The sequence below is a fragment of the Schistocerca gregaria genome, chromosome 1 (genome assembly GCF_023897955.1).
Source record: "Schistocerca gregaria isolate iqSchGreg1 chromosome 1, iqSchGreg1.2, whole genome shotgun sequence".
Taxonomy (NCBI): domain Eukaryota; kingdom Metazoa; phylum Arthropoda; class Insecta; order Orthoptera; family Acrididae; genus Schistocerca; species Schistocerca gregaria.
In genome coordinates, this window is record NC_064920.1 from 1,191,714,879 (window position 1) to 1,191,729,539 (window position 14,661).

The 14,661-nt window shown below is 44.2% G+C and overlaps 1 protein-coding gene and 1 pseudogene across 1 annotated transcript in view; both read right to left on the bottom strand.

Annotated features, from left to right (window-relative positions):
- The window catches only part of LOC126284526 (uncharacterized), a 270,111-nt gene that overhangs the window by 197,181 nt on the left and 58,269 nt on the right, over positions 1-14,661 (bottom strand). The window lies entirely within an intron of this gene.
- Positions 12,698-12,815, bottom strand: LOC126287626 (5S ribosomal RNA; annotated as a pseudogene).

Sequence of the window (14,661 nt, forward strand, 5' to 3'; positions counted from 1 at the left end):
TGAAGAAAACGATCTATCGACAGGTAGTGAGCCCGGATTCAGAAAATATCGTTCTTGTGAAACACAACCATATCTTTACTAACACGAATTAACGACTGCTATTGACAGGGGATGCAAACTGATTCCACATTTTTAGATTTCCAGAAGGCTTTTAACATTTTTCTTACAAGAGACGTCTAATCAAACTGCGTGCGTGCGTCTCAGTTGTGCGACTAGATTTGTGATTTCCCGTCAGAAAGTCACAGTTCGTAGTAACTGGTGGAATATAGTCGAGTACAACAAACTGACCTCTGGCGTCCCCCAACGTTGTGTTATATGCCCTCTACTGATCCTACTTTATATAAACGATTTAGGAGACCTCAGCTGTCCTCTTAGATTTTCTGCAGATGATACTGAGGCTTGCCGACCCACAAAGTCAACAGAAGATAGAAAATGATTCAGGTGCGGAAAGTGGAACTGGCTATAAATAATTAAATATATGGTGTCATCCACACAAGCACTAAAAGGAGTCTGTTAAGTTTCGGTTACACGTTGAGTCACACAAATACAAAGGCTGTTGATTCACCTAAATACCTGATGATTACAGTTGCTAACAATTGAAACGGGAAAGATCACTTTAGAACGTGTCGCAGGGAAGGCGATCCAAAGACCGCGTTTTATTGGCCAATAACACTTAGAAGATTCAATACACATACTAAAGAGACTGCCTACATAACGCTTGTTCGCCCTGACCTGTAAAATTGCTGCGCTTTGCTGGATTCTTACCAAACAGTATTGACAGCGCGGTATGGGATCTTTAGAAGACAGAATCGACGGAGGGCATCGAAAAAGTTCGAAGAAGGGAAGCTAGTTCTGTATCACTGCGAAACAGGGGCGACAGTAACACGGATATGATACGCGAGTCAAGCGTGGCAGTAACCAAAACAAAGGCTTTGCGGCGAGATGTTTTCACGAAATTTCAATCACCAACTTTCCCCAGCCACGTGGAATTATTTTGTTGACGATTATCTTCATTTGAAGTAATCATCATCGTGATAAAATACGAGAAATCAGAACTCGCACGGAAAGATTCATTTGTACCGCGCGCTCTTCGGGAGTGGAACGGTAGACAGTCGATGAACCGTCTGGCAGGCACTTAAGTGTGGAATGCAGAAGAGTCCTGTACATGTTCCAAAGTCACGTTTCACAGAATAATTGTCTTTCGGGCTACAACCTGTTCCAGACTTTAGTCTTAGTTTTCAAGATCTCACCACTGTACTCTTTACATATGCGATTCAGAAAAATCGTTTGCAAAACAAAAATAGGTCTAATTCCGTCTTACGTACGGGTTTATATGGAAACAGAGTGCCATGTAAGTCGATACTGCGAAACATCGATAGAAATGTGTACAGATTTCAGCATAATTATTGGTTACTGCAGTTGTTTGATGGTCTGAGGAATCCAGTCTTTATAATTTTAGTCACTGATGATGACAATAATAGTTACTGTGCTTGAGAAACTTCTAAAAATGTTGTAATGTTATACACTGAACCACTTGAACCCTAGAAAGAGACCGTGAAAGGCAATAAAGGCGACTGAAAGAAATAATTGTTTTAATTTGTCTTTTATATCACGACCAGTTGCACTTTCCAAATCATAGTCCAACGTCAACAACATAAGACTCTTCATTACTGGCATTTTATGTATCACACCTATTCTTGCCTTATCAGCCTCTTTAGCATTTTATATGCAAAGCTCTAAATATATTTCTATATCTGGGAAACTTTTATGAACAATCTAGTTTAGAATATAGCACGTAAGGCTACCTCGATTTCGCTGTATGCCTTAAACAAGTTACGCAAGCAACCCGCACCAAATTTTCTTTGACTGTGCTGAAAATTCAGTAAACGATACTGAGGATTAAAAATAGCTGGGTAGATAGCAGCATGGGTGAGACAGGGAGAAAAGTATCTCCTGCGGACTGGAAGCGGAAGTGCAGGGTATGCCTTCCGGCACCCTGTGTTGAAAGCACCCTCCTCCAGTCGTGGCGGGCGGCGTGGAGTGTCCGCCAGGAATAGCTTCTCCAAACATTAAAGGCGCCGCCGTCCCGGACGACCGGCGACGTATTTATATCTCCCCAGGCTAAGGCAATACAGTGCAGTCGGAAGGAGGCTGCGCGTATGAGGAAAATATTATCACGTCGAAACCACAACCGAGTCCAAATCCGAAGGCAGCGTCAATGAAGTTCTCAAAGCAGTACTGACAACATTCTACAGCCAGAGCGTAAGTGTGCTCCTGGAAGGAGAGTGCAGCAATTTATATAAATATCGAATATTTCAGAATATACAAACATTAAAAACGAAAAACGGTCCAAGAACATTCCTGAAATCATAAATACTAAATAAAAAATAATTGCTGATGATCGGGTTTGAAGTGGTGATTCGCAGCACACCAACTAGTGAAGGTAAACACTACGCCACACAACGTACTCCATAGCTCGTTGCAGTATTACGCCCATTAAACAACTTCTAGTTCTGTGTCGTTCATATTCAACGGTACACCATATAAAGAATGTCATCCTGCGAATTCAATTAAATGGAACGATCACAAAGCCTCAGTCGCAGACTTAGGTTCATTGGTAGAATACTAAGGAAGGGCTATTAGTCTACAAAGAAGATTGCTTACAAATCATATGTCAGAACAGAGCCTTCCTAGAATATTGCTCAAGGGTGTGGAACCAGCACCAAATTAAGACAAGCTGGAGTTACTGAACGCACACAAAGAAGGACAGCTCGCGTAATCAAGTCACAGGTGTTTTTGATCCTTGGGAGAGTGCCGCAGAGATGCTCCAAGAACCGCAACTGGCAAATGTTTGAAGACAGAAACAAATTATCTCGCGAAAGCCTAGGCAATAAGTTTCAAGAAAAAGATTTAAACGGCGAATCTAGGTATATAGTAAAATCTCCTACGTATCGCTTCCTTAAGGGACAGGAAAACAAGTTAGGCTAAATGAAGACCTGAAATAAAATAAGCTCTAAGTGCCAAACTAATGAATTTGCGGAAAATGAGTTTACTGGGTAGTTAATAGTGACAATTGCACTACTGATGTGTGTGTTACGTGAAAGTAAGCATGATGTGAATGTAGTTACAAAGGGAAATTACGAACACTGTTTTGTAATAGCATAAAAATCTTACTGAAAGTGGAAATACAATGAAAAGCTCTAAATGATGTAGGTCAATACTCATCAAAAACTTAGAAAAGTTCATTCCGCTTTTGTAAAACTATAAGTGGTCATTATCTATCAGGTACTGCATCATTTCAATCAGATCGTTCTTCTCTTCTTCACAAATGTCGCAGGTAACATCCAGGACAGGTAGCTGCATTTTCTTGATGTCCTTCACTCGCACACCTTTCCAGGCCTCAGTTTCATTTAAGATTCTCCTGGTCTTATCTAGATGAGGCTTATGTTTGTCAAATCACAGCCATTGTACTTCAGACATATTTAGATTTGCTGTGAAACTTCCTGGCAGATTAAAACTGTGTGCCCGACCGAGACTCGAACTCGGGACCTTTGCCTATCGCGGGCAAGTGCTCTACCATCTGAGCTACCGAAGCACGACTCACGCCCGACTCGAACTCAGATGGTAGAGCACTTGCCCGCGAAAGGCAAAGGTCCCGAGTTCGAGTCTCGGTCGGGCACACAGTTTTAATCTTCCAGGAAGTTTCATATCAGCGCACACTCCGCTTCAGAGTGAAAATCTCATTCTAGATTTGCTGTGTTTATGTTACAATCTGCTGCGTTCTTGAAATATAAGGAGTCAGATGCATTTATGTTACTGACGATAAAGAGCTTTTTTGTCTTGATTGCTGTATCGTGTCCTTTACATATTCTGGAACAATATACATTTGGTAACTCAAGAACAAACAATGTCTAGTTACGGTGTAGGTTAGCGATCAGTAATGAGACTGCTACAAGCGTGGCCCCATGGTGTGGCGTCACAGAAGTTTCAAATATCCAATGTTGTGATTTTATCCCCAGATGACTTTGGTACAAGGAACGTTCACCTGCCATGTGACACGCACTTGTTCAGGATTCCTTGCAACGCATTTCAGTTCTGATCTTTAACATGTCTCGCATAATTATTGCGTTTATGCGTTTTTTGTTAAAAATATTTAAAATAACTGAGAATTAAAAGACCAATCAAAAACTGACCCAAATGATTTTTTTAGGAACGAGCTAGAGTTGGCACTTTTTTTCAGCTCAAAGCTGTCTGCAAACTTCGTTATCACAAGAGCCCCCTATGTAATATGTGTGTTAAAGCCTGCAATAAATACGGAAATCTTTAAACTTGGACTCTGTTCGTGTCGGAACAGATGGAAGGACATTTTATCCCTGCCTGTTAAAGACAAAAATATGAATTCTTTTCAACGGCACTGACGTCATCTGTGCAGATGAGTCCCAGAAGACGGGCCATGTTCTTCACCGCTGTAGCACAGTTTACTGAAGGATGCACTTTTGCGAAATAGATAGGGAAACGTGAAAGAATCTCTGACGAAACGGAACTTTACGACGACAGAGAACTCACGGTTCAGTTCAAAGAGAGTCCAAGCGCACAGGTCGTATATCGTCCGCAATTTGAAACTGGCGGAGACTGATATGTCATGCTGACAAGCCTCGGTAAACATCTGTGAGTACTGGAAGGCTGCCATCCCAGTCTGTCATCACAACGCGTCGACTGCGAACAGCGAGTGCCTTGCTCTTCAGAATCACAGTCAGATTTACAGGACGCCGGACTTAGTATGTAGTTAACGTTTCTCTCCAACGGTTGCGGCTACGAACATTCAGCTCCAAGCCGTGATATTTCTGTCCCGGGGATATTTGTCCGTTACGAATGCAGAATTCCTCCACAGCAATTCCGCTGCTGCGTTCCTATTAAAGTCTGTCAACCAACAGTTTGATTTCAACAGCTTGTTGCAATCTACTCACAACACTGCTGGAGTAGCTGCGCTCCACAACTTCCTCCGAGCTTCGATTCCTCTCACCGAAGCTGTTGCATGCGAGGCTATACAGATAAGTCTTCATTTTCATACATTCACCTCAAGCCACTGTTTAGTGCGTGGCGGACGGTATTTTGTCCTGATAGTAAGTGCATCTTACAACAATGTATCAGTTCCAATATTGACCTCATAGCAACATGCACTTAGAATTTCAAGCACTCAAAGATGGTATGCCACAGGGGTCTGTTTTGAGTCCCTTGTTTTTTTTCTGGTACATAAATGAGCCATCTGCATTCCAATAAGAAGCAAATTTAGTCCTTGTTTACAGGTGATACAAGTATAGAATTAAAAATCATCACCAGTTCTTTTGCAGAAGAGGCAGCTAATGAACTATGTAAAAAACATATGAACACGTACGCAATTCTAGAGATTTCCTCCCCACTTGTTGATATGATGCCTATGGCTTTTGTCCCGGGTTCTTTGGCCGACGTTTGACAATTTTTTGACGTGTCGCCAGTACGAATCAAAGCTTCACCCCCAAGTCCGCTACCACTAATGGAGCGTGAAGCTTTGATAATGACAGCCCTTGTGCAGGCGGGGCGTCAGAAAACGTCAAACAAACGTGTACGGACGAACCCGAGACAGAAGGCAAGAGGAATCATGTCAAGTACACACAGTTCACGGCAAATGGATTGTCAATCAGCTATGAAAAGGAGCAGTACACAAAATTCAGTTTCTACGTACAAGGAAAGCAAGGAAAACGTAGGGTTAAGTTTTGGGACAACATCTAGATCCCAAACCTATCTGTAATAGGCACACTGTAGAATTAAAGAAGCGTCTTAGCGCAGCTATATCTGCAGTATGCACGAGTTCTGCCAAATATAACTTAAAAAATGAGTTAACGACTCCATTCTGGCCTTTTGCATTCACTATGAATTAATTTTTGGGGAAGCCAAACATACATGAGTAGAACAGAAAAACACGGAAGGGTGTTCTTTGACTTTAGTGAGCATCCCAGAACCCCTCTCCACGCGATCGGTAGAATACAGTTGAATGGCTCTGAGCACTATGGGACTTAACATCAGAACTACTTAAACCTAACTAACCTAACGACATTACACAACACCCAGTCATCACGAGGCAGAGAAAATCTCTGGCCCCGCCGGGAATCGAACCCGGGAACCCGGGTGCGGGAAGCGAGACGCTACCGCACGACCACGAGCTGTGGACAGTTGAATGGCATTAGCCATTCTCTGTTTTACTCCTTTGGCGGGTAAAATGACAAAAATGTCACTGCCAGTATGCTACCGTACCCGTTGAATATCCTCATATACTTTCTTTGTCTCTTCGGCTTCTGCTTGCGACGTCGGCATGTTTACTTGAACTGTCGTTGTCGGCGTTGGTTTGCTGTCCAATTTGATGAGAATAACGCTATCACTGAAGTATTCACTGTAACTCACTCTCTGCCCTTCCTTGCCGAGCGGGGTAGCCGCGTGGTCTCAGGCGCCTAGCCACGGTTCGCGCGGCTACCCTCGTCGCAGGCTCGAGTCCTCCCTCTGGGGACATGGGTCTGCGTGTTGTCCTTAGCGTAAGTTAGTTTAAGTTAGATTAAGTAGTGTGTAAGCCTAAGGACCGATGACCTCGGCAGTTTGGTCCCATAGGAACTTACCACAAATTTCCAATTTCTGCCCTTCCTTACTATTCATAACGAATCCTGTTCCTACTTTCAAACTTTTGACATTCCAAGCTTCGACTTGTAGAATGTTATCTTACCGTTGGTTATTCCACCTTTTCCTCATGTTCAGGCCCCCTCGGCAGTCCACTCCCAGGGATCGGAATGGGGAACTAATCCGGAATCTTTTGTCAGTGGAGAGGTCATGCCAAAATTTCTTCAGTCACGAGCCACATGTTCTGTGGACACACATTACGTGTCTTTCACGCAGAGATTACATTGCCTTCTGCGTCCTCTTGTCGCTCATCACTGCTGATTCATTCACCCGTTAGGAGAAGTTTCCTACCCCAGAGGCAAGAGAGTGGCTTGAACCTCCACGCTCTTTGGCCAGGGCCGTTGGATTACGCTTCACGCCGGAAGCCTTCGGTCGCCACTGCTGACGATTTTTATTCAAAATTTCAGCAGTAAATGGGTTCGAACTCTGGACTAAGGATGTTCTGATGACTAACGAAGACGCACCCCTAGCCATGGGTCGCGGGGTAAGTCATTTTTCCGTCTAGTGTTCGCTTACTGATTGTTGAGTCACTACTCTCAACAAACCCTCATGATAGAGTATATTTATTTGGATGGCAACGTTAAATGTCAAGATACCTGAACGACAGCTCACACGAATTTCGCAAATCGATATCGCAGATCCTTCTGACCGCCCTTTCTCTGGTGATTGTACGAAGCTACCCTAAAGTATATCACCATAGAAGACATTAAAAGTGAAAGTAAGGAAAGTAAACTTGCCTTTGCACTTCAGAGTGAAAGATTATGATAATTATTTTCATCGTGAAGACAGCAGCATTCAGTTTCTGCGAAAAATTTTCTGCGTGGTACTAAATAGCAACGGCAGTCGTACAGCAGCGAAGGTTAGAAGCGCTGAGAGCTATCTAGTGAATGAGAACGACGAGGCATTCAAGGCTGCGTGATTAGATGTAAATTGTCACAGATGGAGCTGAAGGACACCTCTTGGAAGACGAGAGCGTCGGGGCCCTGCACCATTATTAAGCAATCGCGACGGAGTTGCTTCGTCCAGCTGCTAGCGCCGCCCCATGAGGAGAGGAAAACAAACCTCCACACTTACTGCACGCTGGAGTTTTTCAGCTATGATGTTACGGTAATTGTTTCTTCGTGACAAATATTCTGAGTGACAATGAAGATTCGGCTGAAGTGCCCCGTACTGCCAGGAATTTTTCCTTAGTGGGAGGACTAGCAGGGGTTTCATTCTGATGCTAATAGGGGACCTACTTCAGTGAGAAATGGCGGATGTAATGTCTGGGAAGCTGACAATGTACACAATGTGATCAAAAGTATCCGGAAACGACAAAAACATACGTTTTTCATATTAGGTGCATTGTGCTGCCACCTACTGACAGGTACCCCACATCAGCGTCCTCAGTAGTCTTTAGACATCTGAGAGAGCAGAATGGGGCGCTCCGCGGAACTCACGGACTTCGGAAGTGGTCAGGTGATTGGGTGTCACTTGTGTCATACGTCTGTAAGCGAGATTTCCACACTGGTACATGTGATTGGGTGTCACTTGTGTCATACGTCTGTAAGCGAGATTTCCACACTGGTAAACATCTCTAGGTCCACTGTTTCGAGTGTGATAGTGAAGTGTAAACGTGAAGGAATACGTACAGCACAAAGGCGTACAGGCCGACATAGTCTGTTGACTGACAGAGACTGCCGACAGTTGAAGAGGGTCTTAACATGTAATAGGCAGACATCTATACAGACCATCATACAGGAATTCCAGACTACTTGAGGATCCACTGCAGGTGCTATGATAGTTAGGCGGCAGGTGAGAAAACTTCGATTTCACGGTCGAGCTGCTGCTCATAAGCCACACATCACACCAGTAAATGCCAAACGACACCTAACTTGGTGTAAAAAGCGTAAACATTGGACGATCGAGCGGTAGAAAAATGTTCTGTGGAGTGACGAATTACGGTATCCAATGTGGCGATCCAATGGCATGGTGTGGATATGGCGAATGCGAGGTGAACGTTATCTGCCAGCGTGTGTAGAGCCAACAGTAATATTCGGAGGCGCTGCTGTTATGGTGCGGACGTGTTTTTCATGGAGGGGGCTTCAGCCCTTGTTGTTTTGCCTGGCACTATCACAGCATAGGCCTACACTGATGTGTTAAGCACATTCTTGCTTCCCACTGTTGAAGAGCAATTCGGGGAATGCGCTTGCATCTTCCACCACTATCGAGCAACTTTCCATAACGTACGGCATGTGACGGAGTGGTTACACGACAATAACATCCCTGTAATGGACTGGCCTGCACAGAATCCTGACCTGACTTCTATAGAACCTTTGGGATGTCTTGGAACGCCGACTTCGTGCCAGGCCTCACCGACGGACATCAATACCTCTCCTCAGTGCAGCTCTCCGTGAAGAATGGGCTGCCATTCCCTAAGAAACCTTCCAACACCTGATTGAACGTATGCCTGCGAGAGAAGAAACTGTCATCAAGGCTAAGAGTGGGCCAACACCATACTGAATTCCAGCATTACCGATGGAGGGGATCACGAATATTGCTTTGTTCAGATCGAATTATGAACGTCACCACATGTTGCTGAAGACACAAGCAATCCTGCGAATAAGTGAAACTCTTTTATAAAATCTAGGTCTACAAACTTCAACAAATTGGAGTTCAGTCTCGAAATTTCGAAGATAATCGTCATTCTCTTCATTAGGAGATGAATGGCTGCCGGCAGCAATGTCTGCTTCCTTTCTAGTGGTGTTCAGGCTTCTCTTTGGTCAAGTGATAAAGCTTCGAATTCTAACTAATACTGGCGGAGTGGCGTGATCTGGGAAGTGCAATTCCCATGTGCTGCTGTGGGAAATCAGCACTGTGGCAGTAAGGTCGACCCCCTTTCCCCACTGGTTCACGATTAAGGGGCAGGAGCGGCAGCGAAGCTATCACCAGCCTCACTTCTCCACCTTAAAAATTTGTGATTAACTATGAAAGCTCGTGCTGTGACTCTGATTTTACGCAGGACGCACAGTGAGAAGCATCGAATACCTTCGCGGTGTACGGCTCACATCACATCAGAGTTAAAACTAAACTTTTCGCAGGTAATCAGGCATTTTTAAGGGTACAGGTGATGGTGGGGAGATGTCCCTACAGCTTCTGACCTCAGACACGGAGAAAATGTGAAAGTGGGTGGGCCTTATCTCCAGTGCTGATTTCCCGCATCGTCACATGTTAATCCTGCCCTGCGGAGGGCGCCACTCCACCAGCAGAAGTTAAATTCAAAGTATCGTCAACTGACCAAAGACAAGCCTGAGCATCGTTATAAATTTTGGTACCTCCCACAGTGTTAACGCCTCAGTTGATGAATTTATTTGAATATTTGGATAACTTTGTTCTGTTAATCTGTTGTTAATTGCTTGAAGCATTCAGAGGAACTAAACTTCTGTTATACGAATATTTGAGTTAAATTTCAAGATCCTTTAACGTGTCCCACAATTATTCCTGGTTAGGTGAGACATTGGACATACATCTATGTTAAAGTTTTAAAGGACTGAGGCGCCCGTGTTAGCAACTGCGGGCAGGTGAACACTACACCAAGAGTGCCATCTATTAGCCGACAATATAAGTAGGCTACTTAACATTTAAAATATAGACAGATCAATGTTAAGATGAACAGTATTTAGTACATGAACTAACAGGCAAAGTTTTAGTCGAAAGCAGCAGACATCGTAACTTCTTTTTTATGCGAAAGCTTAGAAATACAGTTTGAAGACTGAAAGCTCATTAACAATACTGTCGTGTGACTAGGGCCTCCCGTCGGGTACACCGTTTGCCGGGTGCAAGTATTTCGATTTGACGCCACTTCGGCGACCTGCCTCTCGATGGGGATGAAATGATGAAGATTAGGACAACACAACACTCAGCACCTGAGCGGAGAAAATGAACAAGGGCCCTTAAGATTGACATCCTGTCGCGGTCACTTTATTATTATTATTTCTTTATTTTGTTCCGTGTTGCTCCTTGCGTTTGATCTGACGTCACATGACATCCGTTCGAGCTGATCGTTGATTCCTTTACTCAGTTTTTTTATTACAGAGGGCCACCGTCTCTCCGAGAGAACACGCTGAGCTACAGTGCCAGTTTTATAAGGGGGATGAATGATGTTGATGAAGGCGACACAACAACACCCAGTCGTCTTGGACCACTCAGCTGCAGGGGGTGGCCATTAACATTACTGTTAATCAGCTTTCAGTCTTCAAACTGTATTTCTAAGCTTTTACATAAACAATAAGTTACCATGTCTGTTGCTGTCAAATAGAACTTTGTTTGTTAGTTCATGTACTCAATGCTGTTCATCTTAACATTCAGCTGTCTATATTTTAAATGTTAAGTAGCCTACTTACATTTACGGCTACTAGATGGCACTCTTGGTGTAATGTTCACCTGCCCGCAGTTGCTAACACGGGCGCCTCAGTCTGTTACTACCTGTGGCTTTATATATACGAGCAGCCCATAGTGGCTCGCCTTCATGTATTCTTTTTTAAATTTTTGTGACTAAAGCCTTTCTCTCTTGATATTTATCTTATACGTAACATGTAAGTACTGTTTCTTTCCTGTACTGTTAGGCAGTACTTACACTTTTATATAAAAAAATTCCCATAATTTTGTATTTATATTATAGGCCAATTTGAATATTTAATTTCTGATGAAGGCACTCATATAGGTGTCAAAACCTGGTCAAAATACTTAAATTTTGTGACCGAGAGCTGTAATTGCTTTACGTTTAATACAGTATATGTAACCTATTATATACCCAGTTTGTTAACTTCACTGTGTCGGCGTTTTCTTTGCGCACAGTGGTCAAACACAAGGATAAATTTCTTACTGTTTTGTGAAAGCAACAAGTTTTCAACTCGTTCGTCTGGTATCAGTACGATTCAGTTTTACTTGTTACTGTGTGATGGCAACGAGCACTGTACTCGTTCGTCTTGCATTCCTAAGATTTGGTTTCATTAACTGGGGAGATTTGAGTCCACTTCCACTACATGTGTGAATTGGTCGTGGGCTAACATTAATTCACAATTTAACCAGCAGACTAGGAATTTTGAACAGTACTGACAAGAAGCGAATACCTGCAGAAGGTTATGAAATGTCAAATGGAACTACGCGTCCAGAGACCATTTCATGTCTCAAACATCTATTATGTATGTATGCAGACTGAAATGACAAATAAAAATTTGTACCAACGTCTGGATTCGAACCCGGGTCTCCTGCTCGCTAGCCAGATGCGCTAACCTCTTATTTTTTTAAAAAAATCTCATTTTGTTGGGTTTCGTTTATTGCATCTGCTCGGGGCGGACGTCGTAAGACATCCGATTTAAGTTCGTTGTTAATCGATTAACTCTTTTTTTTTTTATTACAGAGGGCTGCTAACCCTCTGACCGAACATGCTGAGCTACCGTGCCGGCAACCCTCTACGTCACCCCGGCACAGTGGGTTTGCACAAATGCGCGGAATTCCTTAGCATGCCTCCTTCCGCAATCGAAATTCCGTTTCGCGTCTCTGCTCACTTGTTATTCCCACTAAACTCGAACAGACAGAAGCTCTCTTATTGTACTGGAATACTACCTCGGTACTGAACTAAATGGGGGTCCTGCCTAAAATCCAGGCATAGGACCTTGAATGAAATGAAACTATATGGTTCCAGAGATCTTTTCAAGTCTCAAACATCTGCGATGTAGATATGCAGACTGGAGCAACGAATGAAAATTTTTGCCATTCGTTGCTTCAGTCTGCATATATCTTTTGAAATGTGGAAAAAACCACTCCGTCATCAGGCCACAAGTGGCCCATCCGAGCGCCGTGTCATCCTCAGTGAGCATGTGGATATTTGGAGCGTGTGGTCAGCACACTGCTATCCCGGTCGTTACGATGGTTTTCTTTGACCGGAGCCGCTACTATTCGGTCGAGTAGCTTCTCAGTTGGCATAACGAGGCTGAGTGCACCCCGAGAATGGCAACAGCACATGGTGGCCCGGATGGTCACCCATCCAAGTGCCGGCCACGCCCGACAGCGCTTAACTTTGGTGATCTGACGGGAACCGGTGTATCCACTGCGGCGAGGCCGTTGCCCTATGGAGTGTGGAGCTATAGAAAAATGCTGAAGATTAGATGGGTAGACTGAGTAACAAATTGGAGGTACAGAACCGAATTAGGATGAAAATAAATTTATGGAAAACTTCAATGGGATTTATGGAAAACTTCAATGGGATTTATGGAAAACTTCAATGGGATCAAGTGAGAAGACATATCCTAAGGCATCAAGGAATCGTTAGTTTAGTAATGGAAGGGGTAGGAACTCTTAGAGGGGGAACAACATTTTACTACAGCAAGTAGATCCAAAGAATGTGTGATGTAGCTGTTACGCAGAGATGAAGAGGCCTACACAGGACAGGCTAGCGACGAGAGCTACATCAATCCTATCTTCAGAATGTGGGCCCGCAACAGCGATGTTTCAAACTTTTTGTGGTTCCTTGATTTATTAATCCATGCCCTTCTTTTTGCAACAGTTGATCTTTCGTTGATGCAACTTTTGCGTCTTTGCCGAACAGTGAAAAACAAAGGTGCCAGTACAGAGCCGTGTGCAATCCTGTATTCTGCGAACGCCCTTGTCTTGAGTAGCGGTTTTTTTTTTTTGGGGGGGGGGGGGGGGGAGGATACAAGAGGAGAAGCAGCAGCGGTACAGCAGCCACCTAAAGGCAAAGCGGCGAAAACAAAGAACTCGCTCACAGCTACGACGCGACTGCATAAACCAGAGAGGGCGGGCGGTTCTCTGTAGCGGCGCTGCCGGCTTTTACGACGCGCGCCCCTACCGTGGCAGCCGCATAGGCACGGCCCGCCAAACAGAGGCGGGATGCCGGGGGCACAGCCAGGGCACGGCAGCCCAGGCGTCTGCCCGGAAATTACTTAACTACTCCCGCACAATGCGACGCTGAGAAATGGCCTCCAAAACCTCCAGCGGGTATCGCTTTCATTGTGTCGCAGAAACATAAGGTTTCGAAAGTACATTAAGCGAAATCTATTCGTGGGTTAATTGATCTATTCCAAGAAGGATATCGCGAAGCATCGATTTTTAATTATAATCACACAGTGAGGTGACAAAAGTCATGAGATAGCGATTTGCACATATACAAGACGGCGGTGGTATCGCGTGCATAATGTTTATAAGGACAGTGCGTTGTAGCAACTATCACTTGTACTCAGGTGATTCATGTGAAAAAGTTTCCGATGCGATCATGGCCGCACGGTGGAAATTAAGAGTCTTCGAACGTAAAATGGCAGTTAGGGCTAGACGCGTGGGACATTCAGTTTCAAGAATAGTTTGACAGTTCAATATTCTGAGCTCCACAGTGTCAAGAGAGTTCCAAGAATATCAGATTTCATGCGTTACCTCTGATCACAAACAACACAGTGGCCGATAGCCAGTATTTAACGTCCGAGAGGAGCAGCGTTTGTCTAGAGTTATCATTGCTACCAGACAAGCAACACTGAGTGACATAATCGCAGTACGCAATGTCGGAGATAGGACGAACGACTCCGTTAAGACAATGAGGCGAAATTTGGCGTTAATGGGCTATGGAAGCAGACGCCCCACGCGAGTACGATATCGCCTACAGCGCCTCTCGTAGGCTCTTGACCATGTCAGTTGGACCCTTGACTATTGAAAAACCGTGGCCTGGTCAGATGAGTCCCCGATTTCAGTTGGTAAGACCTGATGATAGGGTTCGAGTATTGCACAGACCCCACGAAACCCTGGACACAAGTAGTCAACAAGGCACTGTGCAAGCTGGTGGTAGCTCCATAATGAATGGTGTGGGCTACGTTTACACGGAACGGACTGGGTCCTCTGGTTCAACTGAACCGATCATTGACTGTAAATGGTTATGTTCGGCTACTTGGAAACGATTTCCGGCCATTC